The 26,298-nt window shown below is 45.3% G+C and overlaps 1 long non-coding RNA gene across 1 annotated transcript; it reads left to right on the top strand.

The window, feature by feature from the left end:
• Positions 1–2,133: 2,133 nt before the first annotated feature.
• On the top strand, positions 2,134–5,600 carry LOC120396736. Its single transcript, XR_005593336.1, has 4 exons — positions 2,134–2,380; positions 2,859–2,921; positions 3,384–3,534; positions 5,334–5,600. It is a non-coding gene; the product is annotated as an uncharacterized LOC120396736 (long non-coding RNA).
• The last annotated feature ends 20,698 nt before the right edge of the window (positions 5,601–26,298 follow it).

Raw genomic sequence — 26,298 nt, 5'->3', positions numbered from 1 at the left:
ACTTAGGTGGAGCCCCATCCCAACAGAAGTCTGTCCTCCTCCCAAAGCCTCCCAGTGCCCATACATCCCAAAGCCCTCCTTGTAACACTCCTCAGCCAACTATTAACCATCACGATCCTCTCACCCCTTTGCGCCCCTTTCTAGGACACAGTAAAATCCACTGAAGATCACCTGAGCCTCCTCTTAGGATCCTTTTCAACCTCAGGTCCACATCCCGTATTTTAGCACCCGGTAGAGCAGCACACTTTCTCTTCTCCGATCGATCCTGGTGCCACAGTCCTGTCCAACCTTCACCATGTGGAATCCCCAATCACGCCATCCTGTATCTCCCTGGGCCAAACTTGGTGCTACTTCCATTGACTCCTCCTTTATCTATGGACTGGCTCATTCTCCAAACCTTCAAACCTGTTCCGCCTGCTTCTCACGGTCACATGCTTCCACCGCCCATCTTCCTCATCTGGTGGTCCATTGCTCCATTAGCCTCTCAAACCCCTTCTGTTCTCTATCAGGTTTCCACCTGCAGCTCTAGGCCCTGGATCTTTTCCTCCAGCAGCTCTATTAGGCGACACTTCATGCATATATAGTACTGGTCAGGTCCCCCCCTAGGACCAGGTACATACCACAGCTGCTGCATGCTCATCCTCATAGGCCCCTCCTGGCCTGGCTCCTCCCCTACTCAGGGCTCAGCCAATCCCTGGCTCAGCTGCCCCTCAGCAGCCTGAGATACAAACACTACACAAACAGACGCAAAGACACTCACCTGCTCTCCTCCCCTACTCAGGGCTCAGCCAATCCTGGCTCAAGCTGCCCTTCCAGCAGCCTGCCCCCCAGCAAGACACACACACTACACACAAACAACAGAAAGACACTCACCTGCCTCCCCAATGCTCCTCCCACTAACTCCCCTGTTGGCAGCCCTGTTTGCTGCCTCCTGTGCCGCTGCTCCAGGGGTCAGCTAACATTAGTAATCATCCTGGACAATATCTGGTCTCTACCTGGTAGAGTTTGAGGTGTATCAACATGTACTGCAAGCTCTTTGGAGCACTAAAAGGGCTTTGCCACGATTATCTCTAGGGGTTTGTGGTCTGATTGCACTATTACTGATTGGCCGTAGCTATACTGATGGAATCACTTCACTTCAAATGCCACAGCTGGAAGCTCTTTCTGTTTGGTTGTACCCCCGTTCAGTCTGTCAGGGCTCTGCTGGCATAAGAGACTGGCTGTTCCTGTAACAGAGCTTCACCCAATCCTTTATCAGACTAGTGTGTCCTTGCCTCTCCTGGCTGCTAGTATTTCAGGACAGGGGCATCTGTTATCATTTGTTTCAGAGTCAAATGCCTGCTGTTGGGGACTTGCCCAGCCTGCTCATCTTGCTTTGTGAGCTGATGTACATGTTCTGCTGCTGCAGCCAGGTGTGGCCCAAACTTGGACAGAAATTCTTTCATTCCTATGAAGCACTGTTCCCTTTCACACCCACTGGAGCTGGCATGTTGTTGACTGCCTTGATCTTGTCAGGATCTGTTTTCACTCCCTCTGCTGTGAGAAGATGTCAAATGTCACCTCATGCTGTTTGTCTTTTTTTTTTCCCTAGGTTGAATTTATATCCTTGTCCCTGAATCACTGTAGAAAAGCTTGTAGTTTTGTCAGTCTTGATCAGTTTCTGTATCATTGTTCTCTTCACCTACAATGAGGATATCCTCTGCAATTGTTTTCACCACAGGTGGTCCTTCCAGCACTGGAGAGAGTCTCCTCTGGAGCACAGGCATCCATAGTGACCAAATGTTGTTGCAAAGCTTGTCAGAAAGCTGGACTCTTTATCCTGGCATTTAATAGTTTGTTCTAATTTCAAATGTTGGGTTTTAGAGTGCAGTGTGATAAACTCAGGACAGACAGCTACAAGGAAGGAGTAGAAACCAGTCTCAGAGGGTTAAAAGGCCCTCCTCCCTAGCAACTAGGGGGGCAACTACGGGTCAATCAGGTTCAGCTGAGAAGGGGTTGCCAAGGTATCAATTAGAATCAACTGAGAGGGAGCTACCTGAGGTTAATTAGGATCAGCTGATTCCAACTAAGGGCTGCCTGAGACCTTTTTAAACCCCTCCCCTGGGAGAAAGGAAGGGGAAGAGAAGAGGAGAGATCCGGTCTGGTCTGGTCCGGTCCGGTCCTGCTGCCAGGAGGTTAGGAGCAGCAGGACAGTTGAGCCTCACCAGGAGGAGAGGCTGCATTCCTGCCCACAAGGGAGAAAAATACTCTGAACAGGACTGGTGGAGAAAAGGAGCAGACTTCTTCTGTGTCCCAAGGGGGCCACATTACCCAAGCCTGTCTCACCAGGGCTAAAAGCAGCAGAGGCTGGGGAGACCGAGAAGGTGCCTTGCCACAGCAGGTACTGGGTGGTGTTGGTGGCCTGTGATATACCAGAGATTAGACTAAAGTGGTCCCTTCTTGTCTTAAACTCTGTACCAAGACCTCTTCCTCACATCAGACAGTAAAGATTCTGGCTCTGGAAAGTTCTGAAAGATGTCATTGTGGGCAGTGAATAGTGGCATTTTTTTAAATGACAGAACCAAAGACACTGAACCCATCCAGATGTGTAATTTGCCTGATAGCTTCTTTACCACCACCATGCTGCTTACTCAAGCTGTACTGGTCTCCACGTGTGCTAGCATACCCTGCCTCTGCAGACTTTCAAGCTCCTTAAATTATGTAATGCAACTGGAATTGTCCTTTTTGGTAAGCACATAGTTCTACTTCCAGTTGCAGCTTTCCTTCACGGCATCTATCACCTCTGAAAACATCTTCCTATGCATTTAAAATGGTCTCCCTTGTTGATGGGACTCCCCCTTTTCCTTCTTGCTCTGTAGATATAAAACTCTGATGCTGCACCCAGATCAGAACCATGGCTTGGATGGCTATATTCCCGCAAGGTGGGTCTGTGGTGTTTACCATCTACCATCACAAACTTCAGCTGGTACCAGCTGAAATTTCTTGCCTCGGTTATTGTGAGGTCACATTTCCTGCATTATGCACTTACTGTACATCCATAGATTATGGATGCTTTTGGGTCCAATTCACCCCAAGGAATCACATTGCAGGAGGCCCCACTTTCCAGCTGATATCAGATTGCATTTCTCTATTAATATTGTTGCCTGAGCAGAGATTGGTATTGTCCCTTGTTTTGTCTTTCTCTCCTGGCTTCCATTGCATGCCCCATGTCTAAGTATCTGCTCAAATGTGAGGTTTGCAACTGCTTCCACTGGAGGTCATCCCAAGTATGGCACAGACTATCCTGTCCCGAATCAGGGAGTCTGTCAAGCCCCCAAAAATGGCATGTAGCAGTCAGACCCCTGTGCTACTGCCTTATGCACATACTATCTTCTCCCCTTCAGATTGTAGCATGATCCCGGTTTTTCACTGGAGGTCAGTTTTGTTCTGCTTTGGGGAGCAATAGGTCCTCAGGGCTCCTAGGACTGCTGTGAGGCTCGGGGCAGTGGTGAGTTTCAGCGTGCTGCACGCCTCTCTGCCTCGTTCCCTAACAAGGTAAAGTAAATTTTATTTTTCCTGATTGTGTTGTCCTCCTGCATGGCCAGGTCTGTGTACAGCTCAAATTCCTCCTTGCACCAGGTTCTTTACTGGGTTAGGCTTCTATCTCAAAAGCCCAACACTTAAAATTAAGCACATACAAGTACTTTCCTGGATTGGGACCAAATATAAATGGTGAAACAAATTAGTTATTACAAATGTATTCCCTTGTGCAGCTAGAAAATTGTTCTTGAATAGTCATTTTCTTTAATTATATTTGTTATTCATAGATATTTGCTTAATAGCTTGAGCAATATTTTGATAGGTAACAAACTATTCACTTCAAATATGCACTATTTATTATTAGTGGTGTGTGGCCACAAATCACATGACATTGTTTCTGCTCCCTGACTGGATGATAAACTTTTTACACATGGAAAATTATGAAAAGTGAAATGTGGCACTTCTAGCACAGATTAGAGGGAAAAGCACAGCAGAACTCCGGAAACTCTCCATTTGTGACTGTTTTCACATCTACCTAGTGGCTGCCTCAATACACTTGCATAATGAATAATGCAATGACTTGGGGATTGTAAGTCAGATTCATGCTATTTTTTATGCATTTATTTTATGTAACTGTTCCTAATTCCTAACTCAAGAGTTTAAGTGGATTAGAAGTAGTTCACATGGAGCAGAAATTCTGTGTGAGAAACTTTTAGGAAAGACCAGTGAGTAAAAGATTGTCTTTTAAATAAATTAAGAAAGAGTATAGCAGGTTAATGTCTGTGAACTAGGATTCTTGGGAAGACTACATCTCCCATGCTGCACTATGATCATCCCTCTGAACTGATGCAATGTAATCATGTGAATCCTTTGAGACACTGCATCATGGGAAGAGAAGTCTGGCCAGGAAGTTTGGTTCAATAAAGGAGAATGCTGGGATGAAGCACTGGAACTACAACTCCCATAAGGCATCATGGCAGCTCTGGGTGACAGATTAATGTTGAACCAAGCTGAAACAAAACATTAACACTTAAATGGGTTTTTTTTAAATTTGTCTATTCCATGGTAAATGTTGACACTTTGTATTTTTTTGTCCTGGTTTGGGGACCTATTTTGAAATTTCCCATGAGATGGTGTGACACAGGGCTAGAAAGAGTTACACAGCTAGCCATCTAATTGACAGATACAACCTTTAGAAACATTAGTAGATAATGATTGCTTTTATGTTTGTCATCTAACAATATATATGAAATGTAATCAAATGGTTCCTATCACTGTATTTTGTTAATTCAGAGGTCAAAAGGAGATGTTAAAATTTAGATGAATTGTGAATGTAGTAATATCACTGTCTTTTCTAGTTGAAGTATGTAGTAAACTATCTATAGGTGGGAGATGGGCAGTTACCTTATGCTTATCCATGCAGCTAATTACCGGTGGTACTTAGGAAATAGGAGGTTACTTCAAAGCCACTATTGTTCACCCCAGGACTGCATGCTGTCAGGAGGCTGCTAGACAACTATAAAAAGGACTGTAGAGCCTTGATCCTTTTTATATCAGATCTGCTTAAGCTTCATTAGGGAAAGTTTGAGTTGCAAGACTGAGGTCTCCAGTTCCATTCTGGATTGCCTGGATATTGGACTATAACCTAATGAACGGATTCTGGAAAGGACTCTTTGCAACTCTAAAGCTCACCCTCTCTGCTATGAAACTGACCTAAGAACTCTATTCATATCTGTAGGTATAATATTTTAACCAATACTCTTCTAAACTTAACTAAAACCTAATTAACTAAACTAAGATTTTTTTTTTTAAAGTTAATGTACCTTTACCACAGAGCCAGGGTGCTAGTACTGTGTCTTGAGGACAAGAAACCTGGCTGAGTGTCTGACACCAAATTATGCCAATGGTCGTTCCTTCTGGGTAATACTATCAAGATCGTCTGAACCAACTATCTGAGCAGGTCTGGGACAGTATATGAAGAGAGAACATGCCCACCTAACTGACAACAGGTGTAAACAAAAATACAATAACATACTTCCTAGAGATTCAAATTTATCTATTCCCCCTGGAAACAAACCCTACCAGAGACACTTATGCATTCTCCCGCTTTAAAACTTAAGGCAATTAACTCTAAACCAGTTATTTGGATATAATTACAGAGAGTGTGCCTATTTTACTGATAATAACTTGAATGAATCCATGTGGATTAAAAAGAGATCATTTTAGAAATACTCCTGACTAATTAGCCAGGTAATCCTAACAAGAACAGGATTCAAAGTATTGTATTATGAAAACCACCAGAGGTTTGCAGAGGTATTTAGTGACTTGTAAAGTCATTAACTGTTGTCTGTACACAAGTGTCTTCCACTTCAGTTTTTGCTCAAGGCTAAACTGCTTTGCCGAAGCAGTGCAGTTGCCTTTTATTTTAAGAGGGAAATAGAAACTAAGGCTTGAGTTTAATAATTATAGGTCCATTCAGTTAAACCGGCTTTATGATTTATGCAGATAGTCACATGTTTCTTTTGTATTTTAATCATACACCCATGTGGTGGTGTAACCATGTTGGTTCCAGGATATTGGAGACAAGGTGAGTGAGGTAATATCTTTTATTGGACCAACTTCTATAGGTGAAAGACAAGTCAAAAGCTTATATAGAGCTCTTCAGGTCTGGGAAATGTATTTAACTGTGACACTGAGTACAAGAAAAACAGGAGTACTTGTGGCACCTTAAAGACTAACAAATTTATTTTAGCATGAGCTTTCGTGAGCTAAAGCTCACTTCTTCGGATGCATAGAATGGAACACACAGACAGGAGATATTTATTATACATACACATAAAGAAAAAAGAAAAGAAGGTGGCATTCTAATCAATTGAGATGAGCTATCGTTAGCAGGAGGAAAAAACTTTTTGAGTGATAATTAAGATGGCCCATAGAGGTGTGGAGGAGAAACTTAACATAGGAAATAGATTCAATTGGTGTAATGACCCATTTTCCAGTCTTTGTTTTTTTCACAGTTTAGTTAAGAGTTATCAGTTTATATATTCAAGTTCAGCAGTCTCTTCTTTGGTCTTCTGTTTTTGAATTTTTTTGTGTTGATTGCCACAAGTCTGTCTCTGTCACTGTAGTGAAGTCCAAGGGTTGAAGTGTTCTGGTTTTGGTTTTTGAATGTTTGTTGATTCCTATTGTGTGTTTTTTTATTTTTTTATTTTTACTTGAGAGACTGTCCGGTTTACAATGTGGCAGGGCAGGGCTGGGCATACGGCAGGTGGAACAAGTTGTTTCGCATATGTAGTTAATGCATCAAGGGACTATTCAATGTGAAGTGGCCTGATAACACCCCTTGAGTCATGGGGGGGGGGGAGGAGGGCAGGCAGGGGTAATGAAGTTTTGCCCAAATCATGGGTACTAAGATGGCTCCCCAATATGTCAACTGTTTCATGGGCCACCTTGAAGAATTTCTGGATAAATGCACCATGAACCTGGTGATATACCTGACACACATCAATTTTCATCTTCTGGACAGATGACTTCAACTCCCTCAGACATCCACCACAACTTGAACAACCACCATCTGTCCACTAAAGTCTCTGGAATACTCCCACACTAGCATCAGCTTCAACAAAGGAATCCGATAGACAACCCACACATACCAGAAACTCACAGATAACCACACCTACCATCATAGATCCAGAAACCACCGCAAACACACCATGAAATCTGTTATCTACAACCAGGCATTCTGATACCACAGAATATGCTCCAAGGAGAAAGTCTGGGCTATCCATCTTACTGCACTGAAAACTACCTATACCAAACAAGAATGCTCCAACAGAGAAGTAGATTCCATCATGGAATGGGCCATCCAAATTCCTCAAATCTGCTTCAATACAGAAATAACCCCCCTCCAATTGCACGCGCCTAGTAGTCACCTACCACCCAAACTGGAACCGATCTGGGGGTATCCTCAATCTACAACCCATAATCAATGGACCTCTTCTGGCCTTCAGACAACATCAACTGAAATAAGGTCCCCACAGACCAGGACACCAACTCAAAGCAGCACCAGAACCTGCCAGAACAACAGATGCAAAACATGTAGACATATCTACACTGGTCATAACTGCACACAACACACCTTTCAAGATCCATGGGTCCTAAACAGGCCTATCACAACATGTGGTGTACCTCATCCAAGGCAATAAATGCCACAATAATAGCTATGTTGGTGAAACCACAGAATCACCATGCTAAGGAAAATGATAAAAGCCAAAAACACCATATCACCTGTGGATGAACACTTTTTTCAAAAAGCAATCACTCCATATCTGATCAGTCCTCCATCTTCAAAGGAAACTCACACAGCACATTAAAAAGATGTCTGGGAGCTGAAATTCATAACATTGTTAGACTGAACAAAGACCCTGTATTTATGGTTTATTACAGCAATCTGTAACCCACTGTCAGTGTATGCACACCCCATCCCCCTTTGAGGCAGGGCAGGGTGGCGCTATCACCGCAGTTAGTCTCCCTGGTATACTGTAGTTCCAGAAACTGCTGTCCGTGGGGATCCTTCAGCTCCAGGCCTCCAAACCGTCTGGCAGGGTCTCTGGCTTTTGCAGACAACAGCTGTGGCAGGCTTCAGCTGGAGCTTCAGCTGGAGGTCCTTCCTCTCTAGCATTCAGTCCAGAATGAGCTGGGCTGCTCCCTTTTTATACTGAGGCAGCAGTTGGAGCATGACCTGAGGAGTGGGACTTCCACCACCCACAGTGTGGGGTTAACTCTTTCTTCTCCAGTGCGGGGTATGCACACCCTGTCTCACCCACTAACAACCCCTTCCCCCGCTTTCTCCCGTGACTGGAGGGGTGTTAACAGTCTACTTAATCTTGAATGGCACCCTTATGTTAACTACTTAAGCTAAACAATCTGTTCCACCTTGTATTTACCTGTGACACCCTGAATACATTTCCCAGACCTGATGAACTCTGTGTAGCTCAAAAGCTTGCCTCTCTCACCAACAGAAGTTGATCCAACAAACAAGATTACCTCACCCACCCTGTCTTTCTAATAATCCTAGACATTTAAATAGAAAATCTGTCATTTATGTGACGAAGCACAACTATTAACCTTTGGAAATTGTATACTGGTGTATGGCCTTAGAAAGTTCTCATACTGTCAGTATCTCTTATTTACTTTCAGTGCTTTTTGAGAAAGCATTTAATTTAATATGCAAATAGCAATTAGGACATCTGCCCATGGGGATATTTCTATGTGGCATACCTTTTAGAACGCTGAATATTTAAAATGGAAGGTGGCCCTGTATGTAGTAGCCACACTAAATTCAGTTCTGAAGTCAATGAGCCTTGGAGGCATTCAGCAACAGGCAGGATCAGGCCCTGTGTTTTGCTGGAAAACTTTTGGGCCCAATTATCTCAGCAGTTCATGGTTTTTAACTCTTATTATAGTCAGTTAAAGTTATTCAGTAGCACAACTGGGCAGAACATTGCCCTGGATCAAATTAATAAAATCTCACTGTCACAACTGGGCCTAGTCAGGCTCTCTGAACAGACACTAGTCTGCTGCTATTGGACCCATCCACTGAGTCCCACATGCTGCTAAATTCCCTCAATCTAGTAGTGACTGGTCACTGTTCCTAGCTCTGGGTCACTCAGGTGCACTACCTGTGTCTAAAACCCTTCTTGGGCAGTAGGATCCTGCAGTCCAGCCACCTAGACCCTGGAACCAATACCTCAGACACTTTTTTTTCTCCCCCTCGCTCAGAGACCACCTGTCTGTGGGAGCTCTGGTTATCTATTTAACTCCTTCAGGGACAATAAGGCAGTAAAGCAGCAACCAAGGAATTTCTTAATCCTAAACACTTTTCTCTTAAAAAGCACAAGAAATACACCTGAATGGATCCCCTCTGTCTGATCTCACTCCTTTTTTTTTTTTTTTTTTTTTGAGTCCCTGGGATTAGTCCATGTCATTTATCATTTATGCAATGTTTCTCCACTTTCTTCTGGGTTTCCTGTTTTCTGATGGCTGAATAGCTTCTTTGACAAATCCATGCTGGCTGTTCACTATAGCTCTATTACCATCTAGGTGCTTATAAACTGATTTGATTAATAATTTGCTCCAGTATCTTTCCAAGTATCAAAGTTAGGTTAATGGTCTATAATTCCATGGGTCCTCTTTGTTCCCTTTTTTAAAATATAGGTACTATATTTGCCCTTCTCCAATCCTCTGCCATTCATCATGAGTAGGGCCCTACCAAATTCACGGTCCATTTTTTGTCCATTTGTAAATTTCATTCACCAGCTACTTAAATCTGAAATTTCACGGTGTTGTAATTGTAAGGGCCTGACCCAAAAAGGAGCAGGGGGTGGTCACATTATTTTAGGGGTGGTGCAGTACTGTTTCCCTTTTACTGCTGCAGGTGGTGCTGCTGCCTTCAGACCTGCGCAATTGGGCTGCTGGCCATGAGCCCTGCTCTGAAGACAGAGCCACCAGAAGCAGCAGCACAGTGGCATGGTATAGTATTGCTACCCTTACTTCTGCATGGCTGCCTGCAGAGCTGGACCCTTGGCCAGCAGCCGCCACTCTCTGGCCACCCAGCTCTGAAGGCAGCACAGAAGTAAGGGTGGCAAATCCCGATTTCCCTTCTCCCCTCCCCCCCCCAAAAAAAAACCTTGCAACCCCCCTGCAACTCCCTTTTGGGTCCCAATTTGAGAAACACAGGGAGACCAGCAAAATCTGTATAATAGTTTAAAAACATATGAAAGACCAGACTTCCTGGTCCATGACACGTTTTTTTATGGCCATAAATTTGGTAGGGCCCTAGTCATGAGTTCTTGAAGATAATTGCTAATGGTTCCAAGATGCTTCAGCTAGTTCCTTAAGTATACTAGGATGAATTTTATCAGGCCTGCCAACTTGAATACTGTATCTAATTTATCTAAATATTCTTTAACTTGTTCTTTCCCTATTTTGATGTACATTCCTTCCCTTTTGTTGTTACTCAACGCAATTAATATTATTTGGTCACCATTAACCTTTTTACTGAAATCTGAAGCAGAATAGGCGTTCAACACTTCAGTCTTCTTGATATCATCAGTTATTAGCGCTCCTTCTCCATGAAGTAGAGGACCTACATGTCTCTTGCTCCTAATGTATTTAAAGAACCTCTCCTTACTGCCTTTTATATCCTGTGCTAGGTTTAACTCATGTTGTGCCTTAGCCTTTCTGATTTTTGTCACTACATGCTTGTGCTAGTCTCTTGTACTTCTCCTTAGCAGTTCATCCATCTTTGCACTCACTGTAGGATTCTTTTTGTTTTTCAGGTCATTAAAGAGCTGCTTATGCAGCCATATTGGCCTCTTAATATTTTTGCTATCTTTCCTCTGCACTGGGATAGTTGGCAGTTGTGCTTTTAGTACTATCTCCTTGAGAAACTGTCAGCTCTCCTGAATTCTTTTTTCCCTTAGATTTTCTTCCCAAGGACCTCACCTACCAGCTCTGAGTTTGTTAAAGTTATTGAGCGACCTAGGTACCAACATAATAAAAGTACAAAGGTGAAATTGCTGTATCATTGAAGACACACAGATGGATGCATATGCATGCTATGAAAGTTGCTTTTCTTTCTGGCTTATCTATGTTTGCAAATGCATAGTTAAGCACAATCAACCCATCCCTCTAGGTGCCAATGTATATACAGTTTTATCTTCAGAGGCAGCATGGTGGCTAGGCCCTGAACTGGGAATCAGAAGTTCTGGGTTCTGTTCTCATCTCTGTCATTGGTGTGACGTGGGGCAAGTCACTTCACTTCTCTTTGCCTCTATTTCCCCTCCCACCATTTGTCTGTCTTCTCAGCAGAGGTGGCTCCAGGCACCAGTGCAGCAAGCACATGCCTGGGGCGGCAAGCCGTGGGGGGCGGCCTGCCAGTCGCTGTGAGGGTGGCAGACAGGCGGCTTTTGGCGGCGCACCTGTGGGAGGTCCGCCGGTCCCGCAGCTTCGGCAGCGGGGACGTCGATGGCACGGCAGCGGCGGAACTCCTGCAGGCATGTCACTGAAAGCCACCTGCCTGCCGTGCTTGGGGCAGCAAAAAACATGGAGCCGCCCCTGCTTCTCAGTATAGCTTGCAAGCTGTTTGGGGCAGTGAATGTTTCTTACTATGTGCATAGAATACCTAGCAGAATGGGACCATATCTTGCTTAGGAGCTTCTAGGCCAGGGGTGGGCAAACTTTCAGGGCCACCAGGGGGCGCAATTTGCCCCAGGCCCTGGCCCTGCAGGGGCCCCGCGAGCTGCTCCGGATTTTCAGTGGCACTTTGGCAGCAGGCCCTTCACTCACTCCAGGTCTTCAGCAGCGGGTCCTTCAGTGCAGCGGAAGACTCAGCGCGAGTGAAGGACCCACTGCTGAAGTGTTGCCAAAGCCTCGGAGCGCCGCCCAGTAAATGCAAGCGGCAAGGAAAAAAAAAAAACCAAAACCCCCGCGATCAGCGGCACTTAGGCTGCTCTACCGCTGCTGCTTCATTCTTCAGCTGCATTTGACACCAGGTCCTTCTCTCCGAGAGGGACCCACCGTTGAATTGCCGCCCAAGACCCAGCCCTGCCCTAAGCTCCCTGAATCCTCTGGCTTTGCAAACTTTTTGGCCCGAGGGCCACATCTGGGTATGGAAATTGTAGAGTGGGCCATGAATGTTCATGAAATTGTGGGTTAGGGTGTGGGAGAGGGTGAGGGCTCCAGCTGGGGTTGTGGACTCTAGGGTGGGGCCAGAAACGAGGAGTTCAGGGTGTGGGAGGGGCTCTGGGATGGGACAGGGGGTTGAGGTCAGGTGCGGGCTCTGGCTGGGGGTGCAGGCTCTGGGGTGGGGCTGGGGATGGAGGAGTTCGGGGAGCAGGAGGGTGCTCTGGGCTGGGACCTAGGGGTTGGGAGGGGGCTGGATTAAAACATCTGGAGGGCTGGATGAGGCCCCCAGGCTGTAGTTTGCCCACCCTGTTCTAGGTGCTGGCACCCCATGTGTGAAGAACTTTGATTGCCATGCACTTTTCCATACCAGAACCCAGGAAGTTTTTGCTGGATGAATTTATTGTCATTCTGATTATAACCATTTTGATAATCATGTAAATTAGCTATCAGGAGCATGATCTCAATAGATGCACGGCTGGTATTGTACTGCTGAGACTGAATCAGCACATCCATTGTTGGACAAGCAACACTTTTGTTCTTTGATTTAATCTGTATGCACTTATCTATCTTCTCAGCTGGACTCTGGAGTGATTCTAATAATTATTGTGTGGCAGGATTTTATTTCCATATGGGGACAAATAGGACTGAACTTTGTATTGCATATCTGAGACACTTAGGTATCCATTATCTGTTACTCTATTTCCCTTCCACAGTTATTTCTTCAAGGACAACTGGAGGCAGCTAATGCCTTTTTTTTTTTTATACTGACCCTATGAGTAATGAAAATAAGTGGAATTTTGACAGCTGAGCTAGAACAGTGTAAACAGTACTTCCTAATTCCCATTCCATCCTTTGGATTTATCTGTGGCAGGGCTTATTTTGAATGCTGGGTATGCTTTGCAAAATTACGCTTTTTCTTTGTGTTTTGAAACTCATAACTTTTGTGTGTGTCTGTATTGTTACAGCCATACTTGCTGACAGGTATTTTGAAATAAATTACCAAAATAATTGAAACTGGTGTGATTATATAATGTTTTGACAAATAAAATTTGCAGAATTTTAAAATATTGTGTGCCAGATTTTTAATTTTTGGTGCAGAATTTCCCCCAAGATTATGTACCTCAATTCCTCTACCTGCAAAAAGGGGCTACTTCACTCCCTCACAGAGGTATGGTAGGATAAATACATTAATGATCATGAGAGACTTGGCTATCATGAAGCCATGTGGTATCTAGATGAGAAATGTCAACCCAGAGGCTGTGGCGTGCCATTTAAATTGGGGGAGGGGAAATTGGCTCTTCCCAGCCAGCCTGACCTCCCCTGGCCCATCAATCTCTACACCTAATCTGAGTGCTCCAGGTCACAAGGCTTCTTGCTCAAAGCTGGCCTGGCCATGCCCCCTCCTCACCATCATGCCGCAGAGTGGTGCTGCCGCCCCATGTGCCAGGTCACAATGTAATTCACTCAAATCTGGCTCTGCCTCCCCATTGTGATGGAGGGGTTGCCAGGTTAAACCTGGGTGGTGCTCCTGCCCCGTGCACCAGGTCACAATATGTCAGTCATTCAGAGGAAAGGGCTGGATTCCATGTTCGGCTACAGTCTATGGCTGGGATGTCCAATTGGGACTCCTTACTCCCTCATTCCACAGCAGAGCTGTCATGGGAGTTGTGACATAACGAGGGGAGAGCACAGCCTTCATATAGAAATTAATCATCATTCAGTGAGGAAAATCTGCTTCCCTTTGGGCTGCCACTAGTGCTGTCCTCTCTTCCTTCCCTGTCCTCATTCCTTTCTTGTGCTCTCCCTCTTCTACGTTTGTGAGGGCTTGTCTGTCTGCACTGGAAATCAGTACCAGCCAAAAGTCTGCCAGCATATTGCTACCCACATCACTATTTCAGCAGAGTGAGTTCTCATTCGGATGCCGTTGCTGTCGATGTAGGTTGTGTTATGTATAATATCTGTGAGGACCAGGGGGCGATGCTACCACCAGGGTGGAGCAGGGAGGTGGACAGACTAAAAATCAGCAGACAGACACAAGGCTAGTTACCAGAGCCCATGGAGATGAGATGCATATGGAGGAAGTCTTAGGGTTATACTCGCAGGGTGGCTGTACTAATTGAGCTGCAATCATACCCCGTGATTGCAATATAGAGAGACCCTTTGTGTTATTGCACATACAGTACTTAACTGACATACTAATCTTCGTGAAGCTGTTGCATTGAGGACGTTGTGTCTCCTGATTGAAAGACAAAGTAAATGTTTTTTCACAAAATAGAACTTTTTTGTGCAATAATAAACTACTAAAAAAGAAGTGCTAGATGCTGGCCACACTGAGCTGCATCACAGGTCTGTGTAGGTATATTCAAAGCAGTTCTCCTTATTATCCCCCGGGGCTGACCAGAAGGGATACTGCTGTAAGGAGTGCTGGTATCTTGGGGATAGGGTAGGAGAGTTGTGGTCCTGCGGAGAAGGTGTTGCTGTCCAGGCAGTGTTGTGATTTCTGGAGTGTTGCCCTTTTGGTGCTTTGCTCCATGATGTGTTCAAGTCTTTTGTGTGCGGTGTTTGAGGAGCTGCAGGATGTCTTGGTGCACCTGCCCGTCCTATCTTCCTTCTTGATCTGTCTTTCATCTAGCAGATGGTCCTATAACTTCAGAGCCTGTGAAGCCTAGGACTGGCAGTCTTGATCAGTTCTGAAAACAGGTCTTCTCTTGTCTGTTTTCTCCTTTTCCTCCTTATCATGGTGAGTGTCTCAGCAGGGATACAAGGGGTGATCCTCAAAGTTACCCCAGCAGAGCTCACCGATAAACAACTGTACAGACAGGCATTGTTAGATTTAAGGGGTTAGCAGACAGCAGAAGATAAGTGGAGAAGGGTGGGGAGAGGGAGTTGCAGGGGCCTGGGAGAAAACAAAATAGAAGGGTGTACAGTAATGCAGTAAATTTGCACCTATCTGAGTTCTCATCCCCTTTCTCAATAGGTTTTCTCTCTGGGTTCAGCTGGGTCTTGAAGTCCTGGCTCTTGGTCAGCCCCACATCCTTCATGTTCCCCCTCCGCAGGGAGCTGCTCCTTCAGTCTGCAGTTCCTGGAGCTCACAAGTATCTGGTGGTGGTGTGATCCCCACTCAGTATGGCCTCAAGATTGTCATAATATCATAATCAGCTTATTCTGCAGCAAGCGGGCTTTGGGTTAGATATTAGGAAAATCTTCCTCATTATAAGGATAGTTAGTAACCTACTCTAGTTCTTAAGGGAGGTTGTGCAATCCCTGTTCTTGCAGAATTTGGTTGGACAAACAGCTGTCAGGGATGGTCTAGGTTTACCTGTTCCTGCCACAGCACTGGGGGCTTGACTTGATGACCTCTCATGGTCCCTTCCAGCCCTACACTTCTATGATTCTGTGCTGGGGGCTGCACAAGACACAACATGTGTGCTCTGCCCCCTAAAATGATGACTTCTCATCACCCCTTCCTCTCCCTGCTCCCTACCATTACCTACCGCATGTTCTTCTGGTTGGTATGTGCTCCAACTGCTGGCCCCTTCTTAGAAAGCTTCCTGCTTTCTCCCTCAGTGAGACTTTTTCTCAGGTCCTGTTGTGTGGTAGGCAATGGAGCCTTACCCCAGATGCCTATCCAAAACCCAGGCTCTTCCTGAGAGCTCAGCTTCCCTTTCCATTGTTGTGGGCAAAGCTTCCTGCTATCATCACTCTGTCAAGTGGTTGCAGATGTCTGGGGGCTTCCTGTTGAAGGAGAAATCAGCGATGTGGAGTGTGGGGATATTCTAAGTGTAACTTTTTTTATTTACATCCTCCAGTCCTGGAATAGAAATGGCCAAAGAGCATGCAGGATCTCAGCCTAGGGCCAATTCTCAGTCCCCAGGGAGCAACCCTACCTCAAGAATTGACTCCAGTCAGAGTACAGGGCAAAGAACAAACTTTCACACTGCTTGCATAGGTCTCTCTACCCAGAACTTTGCATAATAAAGCTAACAACAACACACAGTATGTCTTCCCCAGGATGAATAATTGCTTGCACACTAACAAAAAGAATGGGCAAGACTATTTGTAATATCACCACCTGCCATAATACTGCTTACTGGTCTTGCTTCTGTCTTGAGATGGCCACTTGCACCCACTCTCTACATATTTTCACCTGCAAAATGTCAATAGATCAAAGAAAGTGAGTGGGGAGTATCTAGATGATAGACAACAAGGGAGGCCAGCATTCCATATGAGCTGTACTCAGTGTTAATTCCCCTAAATGTTTCTAATCATGGCAAAACACATATTCCCCACCCAGCAAATCAATCAACAGCTAGTGCACAATTAAAGTAGAGAATACAGGTTCCTACAAAACATTAATTTTAACTATGGCATTATAGTGTGATAGACAATATAAGATGGGATTTTCAAAGGGGCTGAAGGGAATTATACACCCAACTACTATCTTAAAATAGTCGCCCATTGACTTCTATGGGAGTTGGGCGCTTGACTCCCTATTGCTTTTGAAAACCCCACTCTCAAATACCAGAAAATTAGGGAATTTTCCATTTTGGTTCCAGCACTGACCCAAACACACTTCCTACCCACATAAGAGCTAGAACTACAGGAGTGAGGGAGTGGATGGGCACCAGTTTGCCACATAGACAGAGCTAGATACTTTTCACCTACCCTTTATCCCAACTACAGGGACGAGTTGGCTCCTGCTCTACTCTAGGATCCCAGAAGATACTTGGCCTTTATTCCAAATATAGGGAAATTAAGGATTCCTCCTTTTCATCCCTTCTACATAAATGATTTCCGAGCTGCTTATCCCTCCAGACTCTATGGATAGGCCCCAGATCAAGGGTTGCCTGTGTAACAGATAAAGCAAATTCCTGCAAAATCCTTGGAAAACCTTATTGTATTACGTTTATGTATTACTGTGGGCCAGGATTGTATGTAACCTCTCTAGGGGGGAGATGTGACAGGTATGAGACCCAGGAGTTCAAAATACTAATTAAAAAATGTGCCAGACAAATAGTGATTTTTTTGGGACAATCACCGTGAAGTGGATTTCCTGAGGCATACTTAGGGAGAAGTTAATGAAAATCCTCAACTCTGGTTATGCAAAAATCCATTCTTTTGAAGCTATGCCTTGAGGAAAGGGTCCTTGTTTGCAAATTGCCTGTTATTGAAGGCGAAGGTCAAGATCAAAACTGTATTAAAAAAAGGGCTGATCTGCCCAGCCTCTGTTCAGGTTCTGGATCAAAGATGGATGAACAGTTGTGGGGTTTGAAGGACTAAAACTGACCAGAGGTTGGGAGTGACCTTTGGTAAGTTTTTCAGCTTGTGCGTAGGAACTTTTATTAATTTTTGTTTGTGTCACACTCTTACATTCAGAATAAATGTGCTTGCTTAGAAGGAGCTGTGTGGTAACTTATAACTGTGGGCAATGCACTGATCGTAACCCTCAGAGGGAAAGCAAAATGCAGGTGCCCACCTGTTTAGGCAACCTGGCTTGCTAGGGATATCACACTGTAAGGCAGGAGGGAGTGAAATACAGGTCTCCACTCAAAAGAGGTGACACCTGGGAGTGGAAACCTTTAAGTGGGTGCTTTTAAGGGACCATGGAGAGGGAACACAGGTGCAGTTTCCCTGAAAATGTCAGCCTGCTTTTATCCCCAATTTGGGGAGGAAGGGGGCTCCCCCTCATCCTTCTGTGGGGATGGGACCCTGGAGAAAATGTTTCATGTTAACTAGGAGGAGAGACCCCAGAGTGAGGGAACATGGGCCATCTCCTTTCCTCCTTTTCCTTCAGGGATAGGCGTGCAGAGTGAGGTCTACCTCCATCTACTGTGTCCTACTCTGGGGATGGCATTCTGGAGCTGGTGAGGGAGAGAGGAAAAGCGCTTGCTCATGATAGTGACTCTGGAAAGATGTGCAGGCATCTGACACTCATTCTAATTTTTAGTCCACCTTGTAATTGCATTCTTTAACCTTTCCTCACATCCTGGAGCATTTGCCTTGAGAACCTACACAATAGTAGCCCAGTGGAGGTGAATATGTGTTTTGTCAGCAGTTTTTGCTTATGCCTCAGACACAGAACTTAGAGACCCTGGTTATGAACAAAATGGAGGACTGAATCAATTCAGCCACTGTAATGGCATGGGTCATGGTGTCCATTTTCCACTGGCAGCTGTCAAATGATATTTTAAACCTTGTGATTGATAAAACTTTTTTTGTTTAAATCTCTTTGTGAATGTGTCTGCTTGTGATAGAGTGCTCCAATCACTGCTGGAGGGCACTGCTTCCTAGTGGTTCTGGGAATTACCTTGGTCAGGCCCACACCCCTTCCAGCAGTCACACCCTGTCCATTACTCTTCTGCTGCCCCTCTCTACTTCCAGGAACCACAGCATCCTCTTCATGACTCAGCGCTCCAGCTAGGTCACTATTGTGGTTTCTCCTTCCAGGAGGGGTGGGAAGGAGTGTATCTAGCTTCCTGCTCTCCAGCAGTCTCAGACAGTCTTCTACTTCACTGCCTGTCACTGTGCCTCAGTAGGTCACAGCTGAGGATGCCAAATTCAGGACAGACCGCTGAGAAATAGGGCAGACTCATCCCAAAACTGTTATTCTGTCATCAGATTGTACCAAGCCAGTAACAAAAATGAACTTCTGTATCACCACACTGCTTAACAAGAAGCCAAAAATGCAGTCTCCGTAGGCATTCCAGCCCTTGGTTCACCACTCTGACCCTCGACTTTATGATGAGTGGTTACTGAAAGCCAGTTTAATCCAATCCCAAGAGATCAGCCACTTAGCTAGGTCAATATCTAACTCAGATCTCACCCAATAATCATGCTCGTGCCAATCCTTTAGTGACTAAAAACTAAAGGTTTAATTATTAAAAAGAAGAAAGTTACAAATGGTTAATAGATCATATACATGCAAGTGATTTCAAAGTGTTCATAGACAGGGGCGGCTCTAGAAGTAGGGCTGCCCCAGCAGCCGCGCGCTCGCGCCGCCCTTTCTCCCCCTCGGGGGGTCCCTTCTTCCCCTCGGGCGGTTGTTGCTCCTGCGGCAGTCGACACCGGGACCACACCAGCGCTGCCGCGCGCATGCCTGCCTCAGCCAGCGGCGAGCGGGACGGCGACGCGCCGCAGCGGCATGCCCGCAGGCATTCCCTCCCTCATTCCGTGGACGGTGGACATGCCGCCGCGGGAGCGCAACCGGCGCAGCCCCCCATGCCGAACCGGCCGCGCCGCCGCCCGCTGGGCGCGCCTGGGCCCTAGAGCCGCCCCTGTTCATAGATCAGGATCATAGCAGTGATAAAATAAACTGCCAGTTGTGAAAGTCTCTGGAAATTACTCAGAGTTGGGGTCATCAGTCCTTGTTAGAAATCTAGTCCAGACAAATGAAGCAGGAAATGAAGACTAAACGGAGATATCTCAGGGATCCTTTTATATCCTCTGCCATATGCATGGAATTTTAGTGTCGCTGTGAGCTGAGTGTCCTTAATGGGCCATCAATACATAGTTGTCTGGCCCTAATTTAAATTCTATCTGGGGGTGTTATCCAGAAATAAAACATGTGTAAGATGCTAGCACATAGCCAATATTCATAACTTCAGATACAAAGATGATACATGAATATAAGCAGGATAATCACACTTAGCAAATCATAACTTTTCCTTTGACACCTTACATGACATACTTTGTACAAGATTTCTTGCAATTGTATAACAGTGGGAATATCATTGATATAATTGATCATATTCAATCATACAGCATCACATTGCCTTACAGTGCCACTCCTGCAGTGGCTGGCAGGGGAACCTGGGGCCTCCCTCTACTTTGGATTCTGAATCAGGGACCTTCTGCACAGCAGCCAAGGTCTGTTCCCTGTACCTTGATGCCTTTCCCGGAGCCATTTCCATACCTCCTGCCCTCCCCGCTCCTCTGAGTTTGCCAAGCTCTTCACTCCCTTCTCCAAGGGAGTAACTGTAGGCAACTTGTCTCTGCAGCCCTCCTTCCCCGCCCACTCCTACCTTCTCCTAGGGAGTGAATGCAGCCCTCCCACTGCTGCCTCTGCTTCCAATCTCATGTCTTTTGTAGAAGTCCTGCCTGTCCCTTGCAGGTGAGCTTCTCTCTAATTAGCTGCCTCCAGCCTAAAGCTCCCCTGTTTACAGCCTGATTACCTGAATGGCCTACCTGCAATTCAGCTCTTGCAGGGCCAGTGTGGGGAGCACACCCCTCCTTCCTCATGTTAGTAAAAGATGCTACAACTAACAGTCATGTCTAACCTGGAGGTGCTGTTAAAGAAAATATATCACACCTCCAGGGAAGCTGGGAGCTGGGAGGGGTGAATACTCCCCCCCCCCCCCAAGCAGGCAAAAAGCACAAACAAACCTTTAAGCAAATTGTTGAAGCAACATAACGTTCACCATTTTGTTACTAATAATGAAGGCAAAGTAGAGGCTGTGGAGCAATTTAACTTAACTTTAAAATCTAAGATGTGGAGATATTTTACATCCCACAACTTTTCACTACATCGATGTGTTACCAGTATTTACAAAGAGTTACAATCAAAGCTTTTACAGAACTATATGTACCAGAGCTGCTGATGCAGAAAATGATTTATGAAAAGAGTTTTGAGATGAACCAGGTTGTTGTCCCTTTTAGAAAAGGCAACCATGTGAGACTATCTAAAACCAAAGGCGTTTTTAAAGAGGTTATGAACAAATGTTTACAGTTGAAATATTTGTAGTGGATGAAAATTTACCCAATAGACAGAGACTGTATATCAATTAAAAGATTTCAGGGGGTCTAACAGTTACCGGATCTTTTGACCCTGAAGAATTACAAAAAATTAACCCCAAACAGGGCAGGATTTAGAGGCTTGATAATGTTCAAACTGAGAAAGGAAAGGGGAGATAAAAGTGGCTACCAGGGAAATGGCTGGGTGGCCCAAGAGCCATTCTGTAGCAGCTTCTCCACTCTGAGACATTTAAATGTGTGTGGGGGGGGAATATTCCTGCAAAGAGGAAAAAATGAGCTATGGGTTTTTTTACCTGTCTTTGCCCCACAAGGCCAGATCTAGGTTTCGCCCCCAAAACACCAGCTTGAACTTTACATGTTGTATGTATGAAGTGTGTATGAAGAGCTATGGATATGTGCCAGAATTATGTTCTTAAAATGTGTTTGTCGAGCAATACATAAACCCAGTCTGCCCTAGACAATGGAATGTGAATTTGCTTGGATGACCAGCCTGGTTGTCAGGCAGAGTCAATGAAGGGATATTTACATAAAAGGTAAACAAAGCCATCAAGCTAAAAAGGGGTGACAGTAACAACTCAACTATCACCAGAAGGGGAGCAAAAGTACTTTATCTGAGAATACATTTCAATGGGTTAGTGGACTATAAAGACAGGGGATCTGAACCTCAAATAAAAAGTAAGTGAATCAACTGATTGTATACACTATACCCTGTACTATAAAATGTATCAAGTATGGTCTTTTATGACACACTCATGCTCCTAGAAAGTCCTAACTACATACACTCGTCTTTTGAGATAATCAGTCTTGAGCTGTGTTGTGTGATAAAGAAATTTGAGGTTGTCCCCATTATAGGGTCCTGCATTCTTTTTCAATAACAGGTGACACAAAAGCAAGCCATATCTCAATATTTTTTTTGTGAGAGGGTCAGGGCCGCCCAGGCCCCGGGCCCCGCAGGGGCCCACATGAGAATTTTTTGGGGCCCCTGGAGCAGGGTCCTTCACTCGCTCTGGGGGGCCCAGAAAACTCTCACAGGGCCAGGGCCCCTGGAGCTTCTTCTGTTCCGGGTCTTTGGTGGTGGGGGGTCCTTCCGCTCCGGAGTGGAAGGGCCCCCCGCTGCCGAATTATCGCCAAAGTGGGACCTGCTGCCGAAGTGCCTGGTCTTCGGCGGTAATTCAGAGGCGGAGGGCTCCCGACGTGGGTCTTCGGGGCACTTCAGCGGTGGCAGGGGCGGCTCCAGGCCCCAGCATGCCAAGCGCTTGCTTGGGGCAGCAAGCCGCGGGAAGCGCTCTGCCGGCGCCGCAAGGGCGGCAGGCAGGCTGCCTCCAGCGGTTTGCCTGCGGAGGGTCCGCTGGTCCTGCGGCTTCGGAGGACCTCCCGCAGGCACGCCTGCAGCAGGTCCGCCTAAGCTGCGGGACCAGCGGACCCTCCACAGGCAAGCCACCGGAGGCAGCCTGCCTGCCGTGCTTGGGGTGGTAACATCCCTAGAGCCGCCCCTGGGTGGTGGATCCCGGAGCGGAAGGACCCCCTGCAGCTGAATTACTGCCGAAGCGGGGGCCCCCTGCCGCCAAAGACCCCAGGCTCCCTGAATCCTCTGGGCGGCCTGGAGAGGGATACAAGAGCCGATGAATAGCTGAGGTCAAATATCTCTATTCTGGTCTGTGACTGTTGTCTGGAGAGAGAAATGCTATGGTGTTGGACGGTAAAAATATAAACCTGTACATAGCCATGCAGACAGATGCCAGAATTAGGTACTGGAAAGATCTATATACAATTTTACCTCTATGAATTTATTTGACCCTTTCCCTACAATATCTTCCATCTGTCATTTTCCTAATCTTTTCTCTGAACAGGGTGCAGGCCTATCTAAAATTTTTGAATCCTGATGACAATAATATACAAGCTCTCCCTGCAAGTCAAACGTCTTATATTGGCTGTCCTGATACCAGTCTAGAAATCCTACATTCACCCCAGGCACTGTGCTGTCAGTGCATAGTGCTCCACCCCAACATAGGTCTCATAATTTTGTTTTTTGAAGTATTAAAAAATGTGGGAAATACCCTTTATAACCTTCAAATCCCATTGCCTATGGGAGAAATGCTAAGCTTCGTGGGAAAGTAGTTTAGATACTATACATCAAATGCATGGGGCCTTAACTTTCACAAACATCATTTACCATGCTGAGCTATCAGTTCTACATGCATCTTTTCAGTCAGTAACTAACAACAAATATGCATCATAACCTTTGGGGTTTTGCTCTAAGGATGTGCAGTCCCGGAACTTTTTGCCAATAAAGGTCTTAACAAAGACAGAAAGATACTCCTCGTCCTTAAATTCCCAAGACTTTTTCACTGTAGGCACATAGCAAAAATGTAATTGGGCACATGCACGCCTGTGTCCCGCGTACATTCAAAATCATAAAAATATATATATTTTCTGACGAGTCAGCCTTTCTGATGTCCACAAAACACATAAGACTGAGGTTTATGACAAACTTTTAGACAGGCATTCAACTTGGATTTTTTGATGCCAAATCTATGTGACAGTCTAAACACTCTTTGGACCTACAATACAGACTCCAGCTAGGGCATTTCAGCTGTACACCCACACTGTCTGCACGTGTCGTGCTCAAGCAGAGGCAGTACCAAAAGATGCAAACATGGCTCTGGCTGTATAGCATGTGGCAAAGCACACAATAATTTCTTGCCCCAAACAACTTTTTCAAATCCAGAACCCCATAATAATCCTCAGAGTGCAGCAGGCTGAAAGAAGTTTCAGGATACCCTATTTTTTTTAAAAACCCCACCCCTCCTATCTTCACATGAAGCACCGCCTGTATGTTGACTTGTACATGCTGTTCAAACACTGCTATATTGCTGATCATGGTCTTTTTTTGATCTGACCAACCTGGTTTCTCATGCAGTTCTTGCCTGGTCTAACTGTGGCACAGGGCCTGGGGTAGTGGTCACAGAATCATAGAATATCAGGGTTGGAAGAGACCTCAGGAGGTCATCTAGTCCAACCCCCTGATCAAAGCAAGGACCAACCCCAACTAAATCATCCCAGCCAGGGCTTTGTCAAGCCATCCCTTTAAAACCTCTAAAGATGGAGATTCCACCACCTCCCTAGGTAACCCATTCCAGTGCTTCACCACCCTCTTAGTGAAATAGTGTTTCCTAATATCCAACCTAGACCTCCCCCACTGCAACTTGAGACATTGCTTCTTGTTCTGTCATCTGCCACCACTGAGAACTGCCTAGCTCCATCCTCTTTGGAACCCCCTTCAGGTAGTTGAAGGCTGCTATCAAATTCCCCCCTGCCCACTCATGTCTTCTGTAGACTAAATAAGTCCAGTTCCCTCAGCCTCTCCTCAAAAGTCAAGTGCTCCAGCCCCCTAATCATTTTGTTGCCCTTCACTGGACTCTGTCCAATTTGTCCACAGCCCTTCTGTAGTGGAGGGACCAAAACTGGATGCAATACTCCAGGTGTGGCCTCATCAGTGCCAAATAGAGGGGAATAATCCCTTCCCTTGATCTGCTTGCAATGCTCCTACTAATACAGTCCAATATGCCATTGGCCTTTTTAGCAACGAGGGCACACTGTTGACTCCTATCTAGCTTCTTGTCCACTGTAATCCCCAGATCCTTTTCTGCAGAACTACCGCTTAACCAGTCGGTTCCAGCCTGTAGCAGTGCATGGGATCCTTCCTTCCTAAGTGAAGGACTCTGCACTTGTCCTTGTTGAACCTCATCAGATTTATTTTTGCCCAGTCCTCCAATATGTCACTCTGGACCCTATCCCTACCTTCCAGTGTATCTACCTCTCCCCCCAGCTTAGTGTCTTGCTGAGGGTGCAATTAATCTCATCATCCAGATCATTGATAAAGATGTTGATCAAAACCGGCCCCAGGACTGACCCCTGGGCCACTCCGCTTGATACCGGCTGTCAACTAGACATCACTACTCGTTGAGCCCGACAATCTAGCCAGCTTTCTATCCACCTTATAGTCCATTCATCCAATGCATACTTTTTTTAACTTGCTGGCAAGAATACTGTGGGAGACCGTATCGAAAGCTTTGCTAAAGTCAAGATATATCACATCCACTGCTTTCCCCATATCCACAGAGCCAGTTATCTCATCATAGAAGGCAATCAGGTTGGTCAGGCATGGCTTGCCCTTGGTGAATCCATGTTGACTGTTCCTGATCACGTTCCTCTCCTCCAAGTGCTTCAAAATGGATTCCTTGAGGACCTGCTCCATGATTTTGCCAGGGACTGAAATGAGGCTGACTGGTCTGTAGTTCCCTGTGTTCTCTTTCTTCCGTTTTGTAAAATATGGGCTCTATATTTGCCTTTTTCCAATCGCCCAGGATGCTCCGATCACCATGAGTTTTCAAAGATAATGGCCAATGGCTCAGCAATCACATTAGCCAATTCCCTCAGCACCCTTGGATGCATTAGATCTGGATCCATGGACTTGTGCATGTCCAGCTTTTCTAAATAGTCCTTATCTTTTTCTTTCACCACTGAGGGCTGCTCACCTCCTCGCCATACTGTGTTGCCCAGTGCAGCAGTCTGGGAGCTGACCTTGTCTGTGAAGACCGAGGCAAAAAAAAGCATTAAGTACGTCAGCTTTTTCCACATCATCTATCACTATGTTGCCTCCCCCATTCATTAAATGTCAGAGCAGGCCGCAAAAGGGAGAGAAGATACTTCCAAAACTGGTGGTAAACATTGAAGTAGACTCACCAACCAGTCACAAACTGTGTTCCTGATTCCCCACACTGGTTATCAAGAAGCTAATAAAGAAATCACACAGTCCCCTTTATTACTTTCCACTTCTCTGGCTTCCAATCAATACTTAGGTGCAGTAAAGTGAGGAGTTATTTAAAAACTCTTCTCACTATACAAAATGTTCTTCTGACCATTGATCTGACCCAGGACAGCCATTCTTAAGGGTTTTTTTGTGAATATTGTAAAACATAACTCTATGATCTCTCCTTCTCACCAAAACCCACCCTCCTCTATGTATTTGCTTAAAACAAAACTGGTTAAATGACCAAAAAAATAATTAAATATATTTACTAGGGTTCAACTGACTGTCAGCTGTTCAGGCTGGAGAATTTTCCTTTTCAGATGTCTTTCTTTTTTCTTTTGAGCTTGTTTATATCATGGTCTAGGAATCTCTCTTGATTTTACCATCCATTATTACAAAACTTATGAAACAACATTGTAAAATTGTAACATAAAATATTAATTAGGGTGTTTAATATGTTTAAAACCTTTTAAAAGACAATGCTTTACAATATCCATTTCTCTCTCACACATAGATTCAGACACATA

The sequence above is a fragment of the Mauremys reevesii genome, linkage group 1 (genome assembly GCF_016161935.1).
Source record: "Mauremys reevesii isolate NIE-2019 linkage group 1, ASM1616193v1, whole genome shotgun sequence".
NCBI classification, from domain to species: Eukaryota; Metazoa; Chordata; order Testudines; family Geoemydidae; genus Mauremys; species Mauremys reevesii.
Note: the sequence above shows the minus strand (reverse complement) of the source record. Positions and strands in the feature narration are given on the sequence as shown.